Below are 23565 nucleotides of genomic sequence, written 5' to 3'. Positions count from 1 at the left end.
GTAGGGTTCTCTTATTAAAGAAGAAGGGAGAATGGTTATTTAACAGAAAATCAGAGATACCTACTCCAGCACTCACTCTTCACCACCATCTCTGCCGTCAGAGATACCAGATGACCTTGGGCAAGTCAGTAAATTCTGTCTGTGTTTCAGTTTCCTCAACTCTAAAGTATCTATCTTGTGCATTCATTTGAAACTTAAATTGTTGAGTCCTGCCCCAAGGCCACAGGTGCAAGGACTTGCACCAAGGCCACAGAAGCGGAGCCCAGAACCAAGGTCACCTCCGAAGCTGACTGGGCACCTTTGTTATCATTTTCAAAAGCCCCCCAGTCATCATTAACAAGCTTCCTGACCCATATTATGCAAAGATGCCCACTCCAGTAAACATTCTATAGTGCCCCAACCAATCACCTAATGCCAACCTTTCAACAGGAATGTTCTTTGTCTTGAGGCTACAAAAATTGGCTATTAACTCACAAAAACTGTTGACTCTCCCTGACTTGTCTGCAGTTGTCGGTCCACTGTGTTCACAGAGCCCACTTTATCTCTGTTCTTTGTTCTTAATAAACTTACTACCTTTCTGCAGTACTCCACGTCTGGAAATTCTTTTCCAACATATGCTCGGGCTGCCTCAAGATAAATGAGATGACATGTAAAGGGCCTAGGGCACAGAGAACCTGAGGAAACATCAGCCTCCTTCCACATATCAACAGGAGCCAGATCAAACCCAATCCAGCAGATGCTTAGAGCCTGTAATTGGGACCACTGTCCCCTCTCTCAGGGACCACGCTGGCACTTGGTCCAATGCTGGCTTCCTCTTCTTTCCTTTGTTATACTCCACACCCAACGTGTGCCACAGATGCCTAGGCAGCCTGATAACTGGACCAACAGAGGCTGTGGCCCCTGGAAGACTCATTTTCAGGAAGAACTGGGGAAGGGAATGAGGCTGAGCATAAACAAGTTCTCAAGAAAAATGGAAGAAATACATTTTCCACTAAGACTTCATATGCCAGAGGGACTCCAAATAAACTTTTAAGTTCTTTGGCAAAGACAGCAAACCATTCAGTAGCACTCTCTACTGTCTGCTCAGAAGACAGTGCTTCAAGATCAGCTACTTTTGAATTTTATCCCTCAAGTCATTGCTCTCAGAGGACCCCCTTGAGAGACTCTGAGTGACTGGAGGAACCCATCATCACTAGGAAACAAAATACAAATCCTCCTGAAAGTTCCATCCCTTTATGGGGAAGCTAGCAGATTGCTCATCAACTACCTGCTACCACAGGCCAGGATCTCTGGAAGCAGATTCTGAGATGGAACTCCCCATGTAAGGTGTTTTGTGTGTGTTGTGTTGTGTTTTTAATCATTAAGTCGTGTCCAACTTATTTGCAACCCCATGGACTGTAGCCCTCCAGGCTCCATTTTCCTTCTCCAGGGGATCTTCCCAAGCCAGGGATTGAACCTGGCTCTCCTGCATTACAGGCAGATTCTTTACCACTGAGCCACTAGGGAAGTCCATAAGGTGTTTCCTTCTGCCAACCTTGCCACTAGTTGTTCTCCTTCAAGTAATGGCAAGTTTGGGCAGAAGGAAAACTTAAATTGTAATACAAGCCCCACAAAGCTGGCCAGGAGCCCTGGAACAAGTATTGCTCCCACATTAGGGTGCAATGGTCCAGTCTCTGTTACCACCACCACCACCCCCATCTCTCACAATCACCACTTATGAGCCATCCTCAGAATGCTTCAGCTGAGGCCAACCCTCAAGAAGCTGACAGCTTCAGGCTATGTCTTGTCTTCATTCCCTACAACTGGGCAGCAAGACCCTCGTGGGAAAGAGGATGGAGCAGCTCAAGTCTACCCCCACCATAGAAAGAAATGTCAACCACAAAAGGATTTTAAGGTTTTCCTGGCTCTGGTGTTCATGTACTGACTTTGTATCACAAACGGAGTTGACACAAAAAATCACTATTTCACTCCTCAACTCACATATCACAGAGTAAATGTTTGATTGATAGCAGGCTTGAAATGCTATATAAACAACTCAGTTAAGATTAGGAAGATTGGAAAGTCAGGCTTATTCTATCAGCCTTCTTGGTTTAATGATCAATAAATATAAATAAGGATTTTTCAATTTAAATAAAGATTTGACTATACTTCATAGTTAATCGCAAGAATCCTAAAGATGAGGACTATGGAGGAAAATAACATGTTAGCAGATTTCCAATACTTTCTAAATCTTGCTTTACCAGGAAGCAAACTGTTTAGTACTTATTTTCCAATTTTCAGTTCTACTGAGATGAAATGGATCCTTTCATTTTCTACTTAAAATGTTCAGGGACAAACTGAATTTCCCCAGTTCTCAAGGTAATCTTGCTATCGCTCTGTGTGTCCTTCCACGGGGATTCCATCTAAGAAAATGCTAGGGACCTTTCCTTATTTCACAAAATTACCAAATTCTCAAAGAAGCAAACTGCACCAAAAGGATTTTGCTGCACTGGGATTAAAATCACTCCTTGCTTCACAAATAAAACCTAGTTTGTCATATTAGTAAGTGTAACTCCACCTGTCTGAAATACAAATCAAGCTCACCTTGTAAAATCATTTTGCATTATTTTCAGGGGGAGGAGGTGGAAAGCGTTTAAAACACTGGAGTTGTAACAGCAGATCACCAAAACACCAGACTTTACTTTGATGTAGTTCAGTTAACTACCAGCTTCCCATACTAGCATTCTTGTGGAACTGCTATTACAAACTATCAAAATATTTTCTTGCCCAGAGAATTTTACTAGACAATGTATCAGAGAATACACCAGAAGGAGGAAAATGAGGAAGATGTACAAGAGTATTCAACTGTGTGGAGGAAAGTGTTAAATGAAGAAAGGACTAGAGCTGAGTTTTTGAAAAGGACACCAAGTCAAGATGGGTGAGGATCTAGACCAAGGATCAAGAAATCACGGTTCATGAGCCAAATCCAACCTATCCTTTGTTTTTATAAATAAAGCTTTATTGCAACACAGCTACATCCATTTGCTTACATGTTGTCTATGACTGCTTTTGTGCCACAACAGATGGCAGAATTGAATAGTGACAGCAGAGATTACGTCGTTCACAAAGGCCAAAATACTTACTATTTGTCCCTTCAGAGAAAAAGTTTGCCAATGCCTGCTCTGTGTATGCGCACTTAGTCGCCCAGTCATGTCCAACTCTGTGCAACCCCACGGACTGTAGCCCACTAGGCTCCTCTGTCCCTGGGATTCTCCAGGCAGGAATACTGGAGTGGGTTGCCTTGCCCCCTTCCAGGAGATCTTCCCAACCCAGGGGTTGAACCCACGTCTCCTGCATTGGCAGATGAATTCTTTACCTCTGAGCCACCTGGAAAGCCAAAGAAGAAAGCATCTTTGGGCAAAGAGAGAGCTACGGCAGGGTCTTCATAACAACTGATGCTCTCTTTTAACTACTATGTGCCAATCAGCCAAGATATGTCTACCTTCAAACAATGGTCCTGCCTGGTAGACCCTTGATGTATCTTTAGTGGCTCTTCCACATCTATTGATCCTTTCCCCTTACATGGTGGTAGCCTCCAAGATTCTCACAAAGGACCTCCTTTTTTTCTTACTTACACTCTACTGCAGCATTTTCATGAATGGTTTTAGCTTCAAGTAACTTGTATAGGCTGATGACTCCCAATTCCATGTCTCCTAAGCCTGAGATATGCATATCCACTGCCTCCGGAACAGTTCTACTCCTCAAAGGCAATGTATGTACAAACTCAACCAATCCTTCCCATAAATGAATTTAGTGATTAATCCAGACTGCATGAGTTAGGTTCCTAGTTCCACCGTTACTAGGTACTAGTAACTGTTGGGCAGGTTACTTAAACTCTCTAATACTTGATTTCCTCACTTATAAAGTGGAGGTAATAATAGTGCCTACTACAGAACATGGTGATGAGGATTAAATGAGATAGTGTATGCAGAGGATTTAACACAGTGCTTGACACAAAGGAATAGTTCTATAACTAATAGGAATAGTGAAATCATCAACGGACTTTTATGTTTATTTGCAATATTAGTAAGTAACACTTTCATTAAATGTCATTTTTTACCTTGGTTTCCTCCCTGAAATTCTGGCCTCTCGGAAATGGCAACCCACTCCAGTATTCTTGCCTGGAGAATCTCGTGAACAGAGGAGCCTGGTGGGCTGCTGTCCATGGGGTAACACAGAGTTGGACATGACTGAAGCGACTTAGCATGCATGCATGCATTGGAGAAGGAAATGGCAACCCACTCTAGTATTCTTGCCTGGAGAATCCCAGGGACAGGGGTGTCTGGTGGGCTGCTGTTTTTGGGGTCACACAGAGTCGGACATGACTGAAGTGATGCAGCAGCAGCAACAGCATGCTCCCACAGAACCTAACAGATCAAGGATTTGCCATAATTTTTTTTTCATTTATTTTTATTAGTTGCCTAATTACTTTACAATATTGCAGTGGTTTAACAGATCCCCAGCCCAGGTTGGATGCATGAGACAAGTGCTCAGGCCTGGTGCACTGGGAAGACCCAGAGGGATCGGGTAGAGAGGGAGGCGGGAGTGGGGATCGGGATGGGGAATACATGTAAATCCACGGCTGATTCATGTCAATGTATGCCATAATGTTTTATAATTATGTATTGAGACGCTGTATCCTGTACAAGTCCATAAACTCTTTGATGACAAGTTGTGTCCAATTTAACTCTTTATACTGAAGGAATACTGCAGAATGGATAGGAAGAAGGGGCAGGCAGAGAGATTAGTAAACTAGTAAGAAGATAATAGATGAGACCTAAAGAGAGACTTTTAAACCAAATCCATGAGAAGGATGAAAGAAAAAGGAGAATTTCATAAAATTTAGAAGAATCAACAAAACTTGTAAGTGATTAAACATCAAAGGTGCGAGAAAATCATCCATTTTACCTCCCACCAGCCACAAGTTTATCCCATCTTTACCAAATAGGAATATTCTGCAACAGAGCAAAGAGTGCTGTTTTGAGTTAGGACTGGTAATAGAGTGAGAATGAGATGCTTCTTCAGATTTCCTCTCTGTTTAGCTCTCAGTTATTAGTCCTCACATAGTTTCTTCATTAGTTCTCTTATTTGTCAACTAGTTTAGCAAAAAGGATGAGAGCACAGGCTTTGAAGTCAGGCAGATTTGGACTTGTGTTTCAGCTCCTCTTCGATAACTGTGGACCATAGTTATCTAACTCCTCCAAGTCTTAGCTTCCTCATCTTTAAAATAGGAGCGATGATTGTATATACCTTGTGCATTTGTGCAAAAATTAAATAGACAATGCATGCAGAGCTCTGGGCACAGCACCTGGAAAATAGTAAATGTTTCATATATGCATTTTATATTATAAACAATATAAGAAAAAAGTAAATCTTTGAAACCCACAAGTATAAAAATGACATAAACCAGAGCTACATGGGCCTGGTGCACTGGGAAGACCCAGGGGGATCGGGTAGAGAGGGAGGTGGGAGGGGGGATCGGGATGGGGAATACATGTAAATCCATGGCTGATTCATGTCAATGTATGACAAAACCCACTACAATATTGTAAAGTAATTAGCCTCCAACTAATAAAAATAAATGAAAAAAAAAAAAAAAAAAAAAACCAGAGCTACAGCTTTTGTATCACACATCATAAAATAGAATATCTCTAGTCTAGAATTTTGTAAGAAAGTAGGTATTGAATACCACGTTAGGCCAAAAGATAAAATCTTATCCTATAGCTAATGGTGAAAGATATCATCAGGGACTGGATTAGAAGAAAAGAAAGTTAATCAGCTGAAGTCATTTGCCCTCACTAATTTGCTTTTAGTAAGTAAGAATCTATACTTTTGCTTCAAGAAGAAATGGCGAATTCCCAATCTAAACTCTATCATGCTTGCATGTGTACTCAGTCATGTCCAACTCTTTGAGACCCCATGCACTATAGCCCTGGAGAAGGAAATGGCAACCCACTCCAGTATTCTTGCCTAGAGAATCCCATGGACAGAGGAGCCTGGTAGGCTGCTGTCCATAGGGTCGCACTGAGTCAGACACAACTGAAGTGACTTAGCAGCAGCCGCAGTGGCAGCACTATAGCCCACCAGGCTTCTCTGTCCATGGGGTTTTCCAGGCAAGAAAACTGGAATGGTTTGTCATTTCCTACTCCAGGGGATCTTCCCTGATCCAGGGATCAAACCCACATCTCCTGTGTCTCCTATATTGGCAGGTGATTCATTACCACTGAGTCACCTGGGAAGCCCATACTCTATCATATCACCACTCAAATTCCTTTACCTGTCAGTTATGAATTCATTGATCACCAAGGCTTTAAGATCTCAACATTCTCAGTCAGTATTGAGAAAGCAAAGACAGAAAATACATTTAATGATATCATCCTGTTAGCAAATGGAGAGTACTGCAAACACTCCCAGTAGCATATTTTAGTACTATACTCAATTTTTAAATGATTGGTCTATAGTATTTAGTATTTATTTTTGCTAAAGGAAACTATTAAATCCAGATGGCCTATCAAGCTTTCAATTAGAAAGATTTTTTATTTTCAAAAGTAATTAATGTTACACTGACTGTAGCTGATTGGCCCTTAGTTTTCTTGTTATATCAGTCATCACATTATTGCCAGGATATTGTCTTAAAAAGAGGAGCAGCTTCTAAAATACAAGTAACAAAATCCAAAGGTTGAGTTCTCCCTAACTCTACTCACCCTCCAGTCAGTCACGGCTCCTTCTGGGGCTCAGAACTCCATGAAAATTCAACTTAACAGGTTGAAAAGACAGAGACAAGTTTTATAAGCCAAACTAAGGAGGCATGCAGCTGAAAATGTATTATATTCATGTAGAAGGATTTAGTGGACATTGCAAACACTACTTTTAAAATCAGACTGAAGGTAGGTGAAATGAAACCCATTCCAGATGGGCTTTTGATCCTCTGTGTAGCTTCAATCATATCATTCCTTTCTGTACCTCTTTTTCTCTATTTCTGAAGCAATAATTGCCATGTCACTATCTTGAAAGTGTGATTTAAGAACTAAATTTTAGGAATTTCTCCTGGCCTCATTTTGCCATTTGAAAAATAATGGAATTTCATCAGATACTTTCGTGATGTCTAGCTTTAAAGTGCTGTGACTTTTAGCTTTAAAATGCTGACTTCAATAGGTCATAAGTTATTTCCATTAAACTTAAAGACATTTTATCTAGAAGGCCCCTAGTCAAGTATATGTTATCTACACAGAATAAACATTTAACTATTAACAAGAAGAGTGTGTCAGTATGGATTTCTTCAGGTCCCTAAGAAAACAGAACATCTGACTAGCAAATTTTGATGGAATGTTGGAAAATGGAAAGACCAGGGCCATGGAGACCTATCTAGAGGGAATCAAGCCATGTAAAGGGCAAGCCACAGGGTCAAGGTTGGTAGTACATTTTTCATGGTAGATGTTCAACCATGATGGTAAACTTTCTAGGAAAGCAGGAGTAGAAATTACCAGTGCAAAGAAAGGGGAGACTCGAAAAGGGAAATTTGTGTAACATTCAAAACTATGTATCAGGTTGAGCTGTTTTGTCACAAGATAATATTTCAATGATGATAAGAGTTTTAGATCAGTATCGCTTCAAGAAATGAAATGGGCAATTGTATGAAAAAACTATTATCATATCATCATGTGAACAAACATAAAGGTTAAAGTTGCTGTTAGGACTTCCCTGCTGATCCAGTGATTGGGAGCCTGCCACAATGGAGGGGACGCAGGTTTGACCCATGGTCCAGGAAGATCCCACACACCACGAAGCAACAAAGGCCCTGTGCTACTGACCCCAAGCACCACAACTAGATAGTAGCTCCCACTCACAACACCTAGAGTAAGCTTGTGTATGGCAATGAAGACCCAGCTCAGTCATAAGTAAATAAATAAATTTAAAAATAAATCTGTTAAAAATATTCTTATACGCACAACTTGTTCTGAGTAAACTTGTGATGCAAGGGGGGAAGGCCCTCAAGGCAGCCCTCCCAGCTGCCACATTTGTCCTGTCTACTTCTCATCCTTCCCTTGGTGGTTCTCCTCTTCTCCCACTTCTTGACCCTGAAGTCCTCAGGCAACTTATGGTACACACCCTCTCAGTCATGGACTTACCCTGGAAATACTGACCCTTCCTTTAGAACACCTCTTATAAGCAAGGTGCAGCAGAATGCGCATGGGCTTTAAAGTTAGGCAACATGGGTATGAATCCTGGTACCCTGTGTGCATGTGAAAATTACATGCTTGCCAAACCCTGACATCTAAAACAGCTGTGAAGATTATGTTTAAAACATTGACTATCGTGGTTTACAGTGGATGCAAGTGACTGCTCTTCTCCTTGTTGCCAGAATGGGGATTCCCTCAGTGGAGTACCAGCATAACTGAAAAATCATCTGATAACTTAATTTCCAGGGGGAGTTTAATGAGCCACCACTTCCTTAGTCACAAAACAAAAGCAAATGCTTAGAGACACCATACTTTAAACACACAAGAATGAAAATAGAATTTCTAATGGAGTGACAGGTAAACAATAAAGTTGAATCTTTAGGTGTGCATGTAAAGAGAAAAGTTGAATCTAAGTGTCCTGTCACACAAGTATGTATTTTCTAGAAAATTCTGCAAGGTAACTTTTTGCTAGTGCTTAAGAAACCAAGTTTCCATTGTCCATAAGACACTTGAAAAGTTTTCAGGTAAGAAACAACTTTCTCAGTTCGTTCAACTCAATAACAAAAAAAAAACAAACAGTCCAATTGAAAAATGGGCAGAAGACCTAAATGGACATATAAACGGCCAATAAGCACATGAAAAGATGCTAGGTTCAGTTCAGTTCAGTTGCTCAGTCATATCTGACTCTTTGTGACCCCATGGACTGCAGCACATCAGGCCTCCCTGTCCATCACCAACTCCTAGAGTTTACTCAAACTAATGTCCATTGAGTCGGTGATGCCATCCAATCATCTCATTCTCTGTCGTCCACTTCTCCTCCTGCCTTCAATCTTTCCCAATATCAGGGTCTATTAATATGAGTCAGTTCTTCGCATCAGGTGGCCAAGGTATTGGAGTTTCAGCTTCAGCATCAGTCCTTCCAATGAATACCCAGGACTGATCTCCTTTAGGATGGACTGGTTGGATCTCCTTGCAGTCAAAGGGACACTGAAGAGTCTTCTCCAACACCATAGTTCAAAAGCATCAATTCTTCAGCGCTCAGCTTTCTTTATAGTCCAACTCTCACATCCCTACATGACTACTGGAAAAACCATAGCCTTGACAAGATGGACCTTCGTTGGCAAAGTAATGTCTCTGCTTTTTAATATGCTGTCCAGGTTAGTCATAACTTTCCTTCCAAGGAGTAAGCGTCTTTTAATTTCATGGCTGCAATCACCATCTGCAGTGATTTTGGAGCCCCCAAAAATAAAATCAGCCACTGTTTCCTCTGTTTCCCCGTAACATCCCTAATTATTAAAGAAATGCAAATCAAAACAATGAGGTACCTCCTCACATTAATCAGAATGGCCATCATTAAAAAGTCTACAAAAACAAATATTTGAGAGAGTGTGGGGAAAAAAGAAACCCTCCTACACTTTTGGTGGGAATGTAAATTGGTATAGTCACTATGGAAAAAAATACAGAGGTTTCTCAAAAAACTGAAAACAGAGCTACCATATGATTTAGCAATCCCACTCCTAGGCAAATATCCAGACAAAACTACAATTCAAAAATATACATGCATCCCAACATTCATAGCAGAACTATTTACAGTAGCCAAGACATGGACACAACCTAAATGTCCATCAACAGATGAATGGATAAAAAGAGGTGTTATATAATGGAATACTACTCAGACATAAAAAAGAATGAAATAATGCCATCTGCAGCAACATGGATGGACCTAGAGATTATCATACTAAGTGAAGTAAGTCAGAGAAAGACAAATATCATATGATACCACTTAGATGTGAAGTCTAAAATAGGATACAAATGAACTTATCTATGAAACAGAAACAGACATAGAGAACAGATTTGTGATTGCCAAGGAGAGAGGGATTGGAAGTTCGCGGATAGCAGATGCAAACTATTTTATATATAGAATGGATAAACAACAAGGTCCAACTGTAAAGCTCAGGGAACTCTATTCAATGTCCTGAAATAAACCATAATGGAAAAGAGAAAGAAAAAAAGATTAAAAAAATTCAATCTGACAGAACAAAAATAAAAGAAGCCAAAGAAACTTGTTTCAGAGGCAATTCTAAAGCCCTGAGACTTTCTTAATAGTTTCAAGAGGTCTTTCTATTCTTATAGAAGGGAGATACTATATGAGAAAACTTATTACTTGTCTTTATGGAAAATGATAAGTGAAACTGAGGCCCACAAAACAGCCTGATTGCAGGGTATCAAGAATAAGACCTTTTAAAAAAAGAATAATACTTGATCACACTGGTGATTTTGTAATACCTTCCTTGCTATGAGAGTATGACAATTCTTTTTTTTTTTAATACTGTAGAAAGGGGAAAATAAAAAAGGTGAATCATGACCCAAAGGAAATTTCATTTATATCAGAGTCCTCATTTATGTGGATGGAATCATTCGTCCAAAAGTTTAAGTTAGTCATAATTAATCTATGATTATAGGGTAATTCTTTCAGTCTCCAGTGAAATGGGGGTTAGTGCAATTATCCATGAAATTCAGGGATATTTTTAAAAACCACACTTTTGGCTTAAATTACTCAGATAAGACATTGACTGCTCAGCTTGTTATGCAGGGGAAGTGCATTAAGTACCACTATATAGATGCTGGCATTATCCTTGGAGCTTCTTCAAGTGTTTCTGAACATCTGATTACTCATAGTCTATGACTCACAAATTATATAAATCTTCGGAGAATTGAGAGTCAGTGCTTTCTTTTCATTCTCATTATATGAGCAAGTAATGGTGCTATCTCTGAAAGAAATGAGAAGCCCATGGTTAATACTTACTGTGGGCAGTCTTAGTCAAAGGAATCCTCAGCAAATGTCAATTGTATGCACTATCTACCAGCCAGAGACAACAGCAGTCCTAAAAGGGAATTATGACCCAACAGAGATTTTCATCTTAGGGTAAAATGCTCAGTAATTTCCCTAAGATTAGAACCTGGGTTCTAAACTTCAGGCAGCGTTCTTGCCCTCATTCCATATTTTTACCCTAAAAAGCAGGGTATGGTATAAATATTTTGACTTGTGGGTTACATCTGCCACTTTTCAGCAATGTGACCATGGGAAAAAAAAGAAAAAGATTGAACCCCTTTGACATTCTAATTTCCTCATCTGTAAAATAAAAATATTATATCTAGCTCATATGAAGCTTATGAAGCTTAAGAGAATAGAGATAAAACTTTCCTAAAGTTATATTACATCAGACAACCTCAACATCTCCATGGCTTTCAAGAATAAATACTTATTTCCTGATTTCCTCACTGAGCTGGTGCTCCATGTATTATTCTGGACCCCATGCTGAATCCTGGGTTCCAGAATAACAGTTGCAGGCTAGAAGTAGGAGGATGACTGGATACCCACAAAACCTCAGCTCACAAAATTCTTTCATTTCTGCCCACATTTCAATCATCAGAGCAAGTCATGTGGCCAACCCCAAAGTCAATAGGGAAGAATATATCACCTATCAAGAGAAAACAAATAATAGGAAATGACAAACCAATCACCAGAGCAATAATCAGAGCTTCCTAAATGTGGATTCTACCCACTACTGCCAAAGTACTACTACTACTGTCTCTCTGAGCCTGGATCCCCAGGTTTGCAGATTATAGGCTTTCACTAATGAATTATAATCTGGTCCCATCACTTCATGGGAAATACATGGTGAAACAGTGGAAACAGTGTCAGACTTTATTTTTTTCAGCTCCAAAATCACTGCAGATGGTGATTGCAGCCATGAAATTAAAAGATGCTTACTCCTTGGAAGGAAAGTTATGACCAACCTAGACAGCATATTAAAAAGCAGAGACATTACTTTGCCAACAAAGATCCATCTAGTCAAGGCTATGGTTTTTCCAGTGGTCATGGATGGATGTGAGAGTTGGATTGTGAAGAAAGCTGAGCGCCGAAGAATTGATGCTTTTGAACTGTGGTGTTGGAGAAGACTCTTAAGAGTCCCTTGGACTGCAAAGAGATCCAACCAGTCCATCCTAAAGGAGATCAGTCCTGGGTATTCATTGGAAGGACTGATGCTGAAGCTGAAACTCCAATACTTTGGCCATCTCACGTGAAGAGTTGACTCATTGATAAAGATCCTAATGCTGGGAGGGATTGAGGGCAGGGAGAGAAGGGGACGGCAGAGGATGAGATGGCAGGATGGCATCACCAACTCGATGGGCATGGGTTTGGGTAGACTCCGGGAGTTGGTGATGGACAGGGAGACCTGGCGTGCTGCGATTCATGGGGTTTCAAAGAGTCGGACATGACTGAGTGACAGAACTGAACTGAACTGAATGAATTATTGATTCATAAAATGGTTGGCTAATAATTATCATCATGCAAGTAGTAGAAACAATAAGAGGTTTTAGTCTGCAAATACAAACAATTTTCTTTTGGATGCCTGAATCACACATTTTAATCACATGGATTTTAAATGGCATTATTTTTTTAGTTTCTTTTCTTCTAGTTTTCTATTTTTTTAATTTTAAATATTTTCCAAGACTTTAGAACTTATTGTATGCCATCCAGTGCAGATTCTCAATATATTAGTAAAAGGCTGAAATCATTAATTTCTCCAGCAATGACTTCTTAATTATATTAAGAGACTTGGATAATTTTCATAACTTGGATAGATGTAGTAAAAACACTACAGTCTCAACATACCTCCACAGATAATATAGATTGAAGTTACTTTAGGGGTAGTTTTGAGTGGTCACAAATATAAAAGTCTTGACAAACAATTGCAAAGAGAAAACATGCCTCACAAGATTTGTTTAGTATCACACAATACTAATTTTTACCACCGGTATCTTGTGTCAGAACTCTTAGACATACCACGAAAAATGAAGATACTATGATTAAGAAATAGGCATTCTCACTTTCATCTAAAATTGCCATTTGCATGAAGGTGACTTTGTATAAATTATATTCATCTTTGTTCAGGATCCCTGGTTGTATATCACAATGAAATATTAAGTTGTGTACTCACAGAATGCCTAGTTAAGAAGGATATTCTCTTGGATTGATTTCAGTGATGAATGTGGAGTTAATGTCTCTCTCTGTGTGAGAGTCTGTATTGTATAGAACAGGTTCATTTATAAAATGCCTCATTATTAAAGTGACCCTGAAAAAATAAAAGATGGACATGTAATACACGAAAAGGTCTGTTTGGGATGAATTTATTTATGTGCCATTCATCAAAAGGGATTAGCTATTCTCCAGATTAGTGCTATACCACCATTACCACCCTGTATGGATAAGAATTTACAGTGATTTTCCATTTTCATTGACCTTTTGAAATAAATGGATTCTTAGTCTATAAGAGGAGGATACAATTTCCCAAGGGACTCAGTTTCATTCTAAGCACTTTTCAAACCACACCCTCAAATCCCAAGGATTTATGCATTCACTCTCCTTTGATTATCAGGAGCACATTAATTTTTTTTACATTAATTTAAAGTTTGAGAAATATTCCATGGGAGATTCCTTAGGCAGAATACATTACATAATTTATTTAAGGGAACAGAATGTTTAGGAGAATTTGCAAGAATAGGCTTAAATACAAGGAAACAGACAGCCAAAATATTTGTAGGATTTTATAGAAACCAATATAAATCTCTCACCCAGCACAAAAATCTCTCCCACCTAGTTGTTGAAGCTTAAAATGCCTTTCACATAAGACATTTCAACCCCTTGGCCTTCCCTGGTGGCCCAGATGGTAAAGAATCTGCCTGCAATGCAGGAGACCTGGGTTCAGTCCCTGGGTTGGGAAGATCCCCTGGCGAAGGGAATGGCTTACCCACTCCAGTATTCTTGTCTGGAGAATCTCATGGACAGAGGAGTCTGACGGGCTATAGTCCACGGGGCGGCAAAGAGAAGGACGTGACTGAGCAACTAGCATTTTCACTTTCAAACTTGAAAATGACAGCATGGTATATTCCCAACAAATACAGAAGTAATTGAAACTAAATCTTTTCCTGAATGCAAGTTTTAATTGAGGGAAAGAGTCCACAAGTTTGGGGCACATCAAGTAGAGAAGAACCTGAAGAGGATCTACACACTAGAAAAAGGAATCAGAAAGAGCAAGCCAAGAATATCAAAACAAGCTTCACCTACTTCAAAATTTTCCCTAGAGCTGCGGTATGTGGTTGACTTACATTTCCTTATCCAGCCTCTGAATTCTTCCCTCCTAGACCTTTGACTTGCTCTCCTGAAAGAAGACTAAGCTACTACAGCTGGCCACATACATGATGGGGTCACCAGCTGCAGTACAAGCCAAACTTCATACTATTTTGATGCAAAGGATTTAAGTTGTGGGTATGAGATTTACCAGACTCCATTACTAAGAAGAGAGCTCCTCATTGTATACAATAGTTTCAAATGGGTACATAGAATAGTGAAGTGTCATGAAATGATATTATATGCAAAACTGTCCTGAAAAAGAGACAGTTACAGAAGGACATGACAAAACTTAATGCAAAAGGAGATAAACTAAGCCACCAATGACAGTGATGCACATTTGGTTTCAGCTTAAGAAAGAATTTCTTAAAAACTGGAGTTGTCCAAATGAAGAGGGCTGCTCTCCAAGGTAACAAACTCCTTGGTCCTTAAATGTTCTGTTAAGGTAATGAGGAAAGCATGTCTGATTAGGAGATGTGGAAGAAGTTTGTATCAACAACTAAAACTAAATTTAATGCTGTGCTGTGTTCTTAGTCGCTCTGTCTTGTCCAACTCTTTGCGACCACATGGACTATAGCATGCCAGGCCCGTCTGTCCATGGACTTCTCCAAGCAAGAATACTGCACTGGGTGGCCATGCCCTTCTCCAGGGGATCTTCCTAACCCAGGGATCGAACCCAGGTCTCCCACATTGCTGGTGGACTCTTTACCCGCAGAGCCACCAGAGAAGCCCAAAATTTAACACTGAACACCTCTAATTTTCTACAGACAACATAAGGTTTAAGGCCATATAGAAGGAAAGTTTAAGAGACATTAGTATAATAAAACAGTTTACAATAGTCATGTCTTGGCTGACATGAAAGCAACCTAAGTGCCCACCAATGGATGAATGGATATAAGAAAATGTGAGATATTTGTATATATAATTGAATTATTTTCTAGCCATAAAAAAGATGGAAATTTTGCTATTTGTGATGACATAGATGGAACTTGAGGCCACTGTGCTAAGTTAAATAAATAAGAGAAAGACAAATACTGCATGATCTCATTTATATGAGAAAAATCAATCAATCAAACACAGATACAGAGAATAGACAGAACGGTTCAGAGGCAGAAGGTAAGGGGGAGGTAAAATAGGTGAAAGGATTCAAAACATACAGACTTCCAGCTATAAAATAAGTAAGTCACAGGGATGTAGTATACAGCATGGTGACTCTATTGTATATTTGAAAGTTGCTAAGACAGTAGATCCTAAATGCTCTTATCATGAGAAAAAAAATAGTAAGTATATACATACTTGTATAAAAGAAAATATTCTATAACTATGAATAGTGACAAATACTCACTAGATTTATTATGGTGATCATTTCACAATATATACAATTAACAAATCATTATGTACACCTATAACTAACATAATGTTATATGTCAATTATATTCAATTAAAAAGAAGTATGACAAAAGTATATATATAATAATCCAGAATGATTATAAAAATGAAAAAAAAAAATGTTACCAATAAGTATGGGGGCCAGAAAGGACAAGAACAAAGACAAGAAATGACTGGCAGTAACAAGGAAGGACAGGAAGAAGAACATGTAGAAATAGATAATCAGGTAGAATTAAGGATTCTTAATTAAGAATTCATTTCAGTTCAGTTCTGTTGCTCAGTCGTGTCCAACTCTTTGCAACCCCGTGGACTGCAGCACACCAGGCCTCCCTGTCCATCACCAACACCCAGAGTTTATTCAAACTCATGTCCATTGAGTCAGTGATTCCATCCAACTAGCTCATCCTCTGTCATTGCCTTCTCCTCCCACCTTCAATCTTTCCCAGCACCAGGGTCTTTTCAAATGAGTCAGTTCTTCACATCAGGTGGCCAAAGTATTGCAGTTTCAGCTTTAGCATCAGTCCTTCCAATGAATAGTCAGGACTAATTTCCTTTAGGATGGACTGGTTGGTTCTCCTTTCTGTCCAAGGACTCTCAAGAGTCTTCTCCAACACCACAGTTCAAAAGCATCAATTCTTTGGCATTCAGCTTTCTTTACAGTCCAACTCTCACATCCATACATGACCTCTGGAAAAACCATAGCTTTGAGTAGATGGACCTTTGTTGGCAAAGTAACGCCTCTGCTTTTTAATTAAGAATTAGGATGGGGAAATTGGTGTTACTTCACCAAAACTGAGGACACTTGGGCTTCCCTGGTGGCTCAGACAGGAAACTGTCTGTCTGCAATGCAGGAGACCCAGGTTTGATCCCTGGGTTGGGAAGATTCCCTGGAGAAGGAAATGGCAGCCCACTCCAGTATTCTTACCTGGAAAATCCCAGGCAAGAGGTAGGCTTGCCAGGAAAAGCCTACCAGGCTTCGCTGTCCATGGGGTCGCAAAGAGTCAGACACGACTGACTGACTTCACTTTCACTTCACTTTGGAATAAAGACATAGGAATAAGCAAATCAGGAGAGTGAGAAATTAGCCTGAAATGGAATTTCCCAAAATGAAGGGAAGGTTTAATATGTGTTTTGGGGTGGGAGGAATTTTTATCGTCAAATACTTTTAGAAATACTGAGTTAAACACCATTAAACTGATTCTTATAGAGCCTTAGCTATTTATCACAATTCTAAGTCTCTAAGAAATGGGGACAACATGTAGGTGTCCTCATTAAATCCATTTTTATGAATGGATTTTAGAAATCCATTATAGAAATTATAGAAATCTTTGGGAACTAGCAATCCAAAGAATACAAAATAAAAAAAGAAATATTAGACTTGGGTGTCTGGGACATAGTATCTGCTGGTTAGGGGAAGTTTGGACTTACATTAACAAGGGCTTATACTCAAATCCTAGTCATAATGAACCTAGATAATTCAAAAGCTATATAAGAGAAACAAAAAGTCTAGCCAATTTAGGGAGAAAGGAGAAGAGTAAGGCTAATATCAAAAACTGTCTTCATGTTTTAAACCCTGTTTTAGTGTGTGACTCAACCTGTAAATGGTTTTGCTCTGTAGTGAGAGCCCTACACTGCACCAGATCTATATTCTAAATTGCTGGCCATGGTCATAGAAATTGGATAGTTCATTTAAAAATAAGATAAGGAACATGAGTTGGGACCCAGCTTCACTGTTTAAAGATAATAATCACAGCTACCACATTTCAAATGCAACCAGGGCCCAGACAATTTAATCCTCACCAAGGTTCCCACTTCAAAGGTGAGGACGCTGGAGATCGGAAAAAGTAACACTTCCAAGATCTCTTTGCTAGTGAGTTGTAGAGCCAGGATTCAAACAGGCCTGGCTAACTCCAAATCCTACAACTCTTAACAACTGCTGCTGTTCAGGGACATAGGACGGCAGGAGTGGGAGCTGAGAACAAGTTTACACACGGACTTGTTACATCATATTATACACCGTATGACTAGAAGCCATTCTCTCTCCCTCACAGTGCTCCAGCCACAGCTGTTTTGACATTTTCTAGATTACGCTATGCTCTTCCTTGCTTCAGGCCTTTGCACTCGCTGTTCTCAGCGACTGAAACAGTTTTTCCCCCTTCTTTCACACCTTATCCCTCCAGCCTCAGCTTTAACATCATTTCTTCAATGAGTTCCTGTTTTCAACTGCATCTAAAGTAGCTAAGCCTCTCCTCTCCTATCACACACTGCCATCAATAGCACTGCTGTATATTTTTTATTATATTTACCACAAGCTATATAACTTTTTTCCCTCACTGATTTATTTTCCTCCTGCTTCACTAAACTTCAATCTCCATGAGGGCAAGAAGCCTGTCTTCTTTACCCAGACTAGTTTAAGGCTGGTTCCTAGTGCCTACTTAGTAAATACCAGTAGGATAAAATGAACTTCAAGTAGGTATTAATATTATACATTGGGGTTTGAAGAGCTGAAGAGAAATTAAGGCTTATTTATATACTTGAAAGTGATGGCCTTAAAGATGGCATATGAAGCTATGGATATGAGTGGATTTTTCCATGGAGAATGTGCAGATAAAAGAGCCAAAGCAAAAAAACTTGACATGGTAACCATCACCCAAGATGGTCCACAGTGACTCTCACTTCCTAGTACTCTATTATTTGGGTGGTCCCCTCTCAAATTGAATTGGACTGATCTTGTATGATTAATAAGATACTGTAGAAGTGGAAAAGTTTGACTTACAAGGCTAGGTCATAAAAGACATCATGGCTTCCTCCTTCTCTACCCTGGAGAGTCAAATGCCATATCATACTGACTCTGAAGTAGTTCTAAGGAGAGATCCATGTAGCATGGAACTCATGTCTCCTAATAACAGCCAGCAGCAATAACTTGCCAGCACATGTATGAACCAACAGAAGCAAATTCCCAAATCCTAGTCAAACTTTCAGATGACTGCAGCCCTAGTTGACATCTTATCCACAATCTCAGGAGAGACTCAAGTCAGAAACATCCAATTCAGCTCTTTTTAAATTTGTGACCCACAGAAACTGAGTGAGATATCTGTTGTTGTCTTAGACATAAAGTTTGGGGATAATCTGTTATACAGCAATAGATAATTAATACATGCAAGGAACAACAATATATTAATTAAAATTTTCCCTAACAAAAGAATACTGAAAATTCATTTCATGAATTTTATAAAATGTCATGTCCCAATTCATCTTTTTGTACATCTTCTTAGATAAATTACTCATCATGTATATCCTGGCCTGCATTTTTATAGTGATTCCTTATTATTATATTCCTTATTCCTTATTTAAACAAACCAAAAAAAAAAAAAAAAAGGAAAATTTGACAAGATCAGAAGCCAGACAGTATTTATCAAACATGTATGGGCATATATCAAAAAGAAAATATGATATATTTAATAGCTGTCAATTAGTGTAGGGTATTTAAGATTTCAGAAATTTTTGTAGAAATAGGTAAGTATTTAATGAAATTATAAGATCAAAATTTTACATTTCAAGCAATTGGTCTGGTTTGCTTCTCAAGAAAAAAGAATAGGGACAACTTTTGTTGAGTATCTGCTAAGTTCAGACCCTGAAATATGGGCTTTACCATATGTTATCTCTTTTAACAACACTATGAGGTAAATATTATTGGTTCCATTGATCTCAGAGAGGCAGCTGCGAGTGGCATGAAGCAAGATCTTAATTCCTGCCCAGGAACTGAACCTGAGTAGCCTGGATGAAAACCAGAAATCCTAGCCACCAGACCAGCAAGGATTAGAGGCTAGCAGCCATTTTTCCCTGGATCTTTGCCACAGTGAAAAATGCATTTATCATGGAGGCAGAAACTGTAAATGCAGATACAAAGTTTATTATTAGAAACATAGCTTGACCACAAGTGGGAGAGCACATAGAGAAATAGTTTGTTTAATTAAGATAGAAGCAAGGCAGAGATGTAAACCCAGGGAGAAAGGGCGTGGGCTTTCGCCTTAGGTCAGTTCTTCCAGGTCTTTGTTTACCTTTAGCCAATTATCTGGTTTCTTTTTCCACACCTGACCTACCTTGGGACCCTTCTCTGGGTGTACATGCACTCCTCAGCCAAGACGGATCTTGAAGTAAAGATTTCTAGGAGAAGCAAGATTCATTATGGCCTGGGATTATCCCCTGATTTATGAGCCAACAAGGAGCCTTTCTGCACATGTGTATAGTGTTTCCCTTGTCCCAAAAAGGGGGAAGAGGAAGATCCCTTAATCCATTACCTAAACAGGATTTTGCCCCTCTTTGTCCTTGCCATGACTATTACCTTAAGCTATCTACAAAAGACAAAGACTGGCTACTTACCCTGTTTCTGTTGTTACTTTCATTTCAGAGGGCAAATAGAAGGCTGATTGTAAACTGGAGCCCATGTATCTCTTGTCTCAAGAAATGCTACCATTTCTAAGTATACAGCCTGAGTTCAGTTCAGCCTGAAGCCCCTTCTATTGTGCACTTCTTTGTGCCCCAGGAAATGCAAACAGGAGGCCAGTTGTAAAAGTCTAAATTTGAACCCATCTATCTCCTGCCTCTTTCACTTTACAGAGGAGGAAAGGGTACTCATTAACACAGAATACTCTGTCAAGTATCCCCATGGTGAATTAGTAGCTCAATCAGCATAAGAAACAGCAAAGCTGCTCCCATTATAGCTACAACTGTGCCTGGAACTTAGGAGATGCTAAGTAAATCTCATTAGATTGCGATACAACATTCTAGAACAAATACAACTCCACCAATATTCAGGGAGAGCTGGGAGCCTCACTGAGAAACCCAGTTGTTCACTTTCTTCCTTTGCAAACCATCAAGGGTTGAGATTAAAAATAGTACCTAGTTTTTGCTGTGCAATAGAGAAGGGAGCTAGGAATACTGCCATTTCCTTAGAGTATGTTCCAATTATTTATTGTTGTGTAAAAAAATCACCTCAAAACTTAGTGGCTTGAAAGCAGCAATAATCATCTAGTTTGCTTACAAATCTGTAATTTGAGCAGGGATGAACAGAGATAGCTAATCTGTGTTGCACACAGCATCATGGAGAGCAGCTCGGCTGAAGGCTGGAGGACCCACTTTCAGCATGGCTCACTCATGGCTGCAGGTTGGAACTGACCTTAAACAGGAGGTTCAGCTACAGCCATGTGCTGGATGCTCCTTGAGGGCTGCGGCTCTGGCTGCTTAGGCTTCCCCATGGCATGGTGGCTGGATGCTAAGAACAGGCACCCCAAGAGACGGGAAGTAGAAGCTGCTAACTTCTCAAAGCCTGGGCCAGGAATCAGCACAGTGTGACTTTCAGTACTATTCATAGGACAGTCACAGAGCCCTGATTCAATGAAAGAGGACAAGGATCCCACATCTTAATGAAGGAGTATCAGAAATTGGCCGACCATGCTTTTAAAGCCATCAGAGAGGCTACTATTTCCTGCAAATGAGATTCCATTATTCTGATAATGGTAAAGAATTGACCATTATTGGACATGAGACAGAGACATAAAAATTACACTCTATTCAGTTATTAATCCCTTCATAATATGCTCATCTTTTGTTGACTATAAGGGCTACTCCATTTCTTCTAAGGGATTCTTTCCCACACTAGTAGATATAATGGTCATCTGAGTTAAATTCACCCATTCCAGTCCATTTTAGTTTGCTGATTCCTAAAATGTTGATGTTCACTCTTGCCATCTCCTGTTTGACCACTTCCCATTTACCTTGATTCATGGACCTAACATTCCAGGTTCCTATGAAATATTGTTCTTTACAGCATTGGACTTTACTTCCATCACCAGTCACATTCACAACTGGGTGTTGTTTTTGCTTTGGCTCCATCTCTTCATTCTTTCTGAAGTTATTTCTCCACTCTTCTACAGTAGCATATTGGGCACCTACTGACCTAGAGAGTTCATCTTTCAGTGTCCTATCTTTCTGCCTTTTCATACTGTTCATGGGGTTCTCAAGGCAAGAATACTGAAGTGGTTTGCCATTCCCTTCTCAAGTGGACCACGTTTTGTCAGAACTCTCCACCATGACCTATGTGTCTTGTGTGGTCCTACACAGCATGGCTCATAGTTTCATTGAAACAGACAAGGCTATGGTCCATGTGATGAGTTTGATTAGTTTTCTGTGATTGTGGTTTTCATTCTATCTACCCTCTGACAGATAAGGATAAGAGGCTTATGGAAGTTTCCTGATGGGAGAGACTAACTGTGGGGGGAACTGGGTCCTGTTCTGATGGGCGGGGCCATGCTCAGCAAATCTTTAAACCAGTTTTCTATTGATAGGCGAGGATGAGTTCCCTCTTGGTTGTTTGATGTAAGACCAAACTATGGTGGAAGTAATGAAGATAATGACAACCTCCTTCAAAAGGTCCCATGCACACACTGCCACACTCAGTGTCCCCAACCCTGCAGCAGGCCACCGCCAACCCACAACTCCACTGGAAACTCCTGGACACTCATAGGAGAGTCTGGGCCTTTCTCTTCTGGCGTCACTGCTCCTTTTTCCTGGGTCCTGGTGTGCACAAGATTTTGTTTGTGCCCTCCAAGAGTCTGCTCACCAGTTCTGTTCAAACTACCACACAATTGCACTCATCTCACACGCTACCAAAGTAATGCTCAAAATTCTCCAAGCCAGGCTTCAACAGCACGTGAACTTTCAGATGCTCAAGCTGGATTTAGAAAAGGCAGAGGAACCAGAGATCAAATCGCCAACATCCACTGGATCATCAAAAAAGCAAGAGAGTTCCAGAAAAACATCTACTTCTGCTTTATTGACTACACCAAAGCCTTTGACTGTGTGGATCACAACAACCGTAGAAAATTCTGAAAGAGATGGGCATACCAGACCACATGACCGCCTGCTGAGAAATCTGTATGCCGGTCAGGAAGCAACAGTTAGAACTGGACATGGAACAACAGACTGGTTCCAAATCAAGAAAGGGTTACATCAAGGCTGCATACTACTGGCACCCTGCTTATTTAACTTATATACAGAGTACATCATATGAAGTGCTGGGCTGGATGAAGCACAAGCTAGAATCAAGATTGCCAGGAGAAATATCAATAATCTCAGATACGCAGATGACACCACTCTTACGCAGGAAGCAAAGAACTAAAGAGCCTCTTGATGAAAGTGAAAAAGGAGAGTGAAAAAGTTGGCTCAAAACTCAACTTTCAGAAAACTAAGATCATGGCATCTGGTCCTATCACTTCACGGCAAATAGATGGGGAAACAATGGAAACAGTGACAGACTTTACTTTGGGGGGCTCCAAAATCACTGCAGATAGTGACTCCAGCCATAAAATTAAAAGACGCTTGCTCCTTGGAGGAAAAGCTATGACTAATCTCAGTTCAGTCGGAGTCACGTGCGACTTTGCGACCCCATAGAAAGCAGCACGCCAGGCCTCCCTGTCCATCACCAACTCCCAGAGTTTACTCAAACTCATGTCCATTGAGTCAGTAATGCCATCTATCCATCTTATCCTCTGTCATCCCTTTGTCTTCCTGCCTTCAATCTTTCCCAGCATTAGGATCTTTTCAAATGAGTCAGCTCTTCAAATCAGATGGCCAAAGTATTGGAGTTTCAGCTTCAACATCAGTCCTTCCAATGAATATTCAGGACTGATTCCCTTTAGGATGGACTGGTTTGATCTCCTTGCAGTCCAAGGGACTCTCAAGAGTCTTCTCCAACACCAC

The 23565-nt window shown here is 40.0% G+C and overlaps 1 non-coding gene across 1 annotated transcript; it reads right to left on the bottom strand.

Annotated features, from left to right (window-relative positions):
* Nucleotides 1-1435: 1435 nt before the first annotated feature.
* Nucleotides 1436-1506, bottom strand: TRNAY-GUA (transfer RNA tyrosine (anticodon GUA)). The gene has a single exon. It is a non-coding gene; the product is annotated as a tRNA-Tyr (tRNA).
* Nucleotides 1507-23565: the final 22059 nt, after the last annotated feature.

The sequence above is a fragment of the Dama dama genome, chromosome 13 (genome assembly GCF_033118175.1).
Source record: "Dama dama isolate Ldn47 chromosome 13, ASM3311817v1, whole genome shotgun sequence".
NCBI classification, from domain to species: domain Eukaryota; kingdom Metazoa; phylum Chordata; class Mammalia; order Artiodactyla; family Cervidae; genus Dama; species Dama dama.
This window is presented reverse-complemented; position numbering and strand designations above follow the sequence as displayed.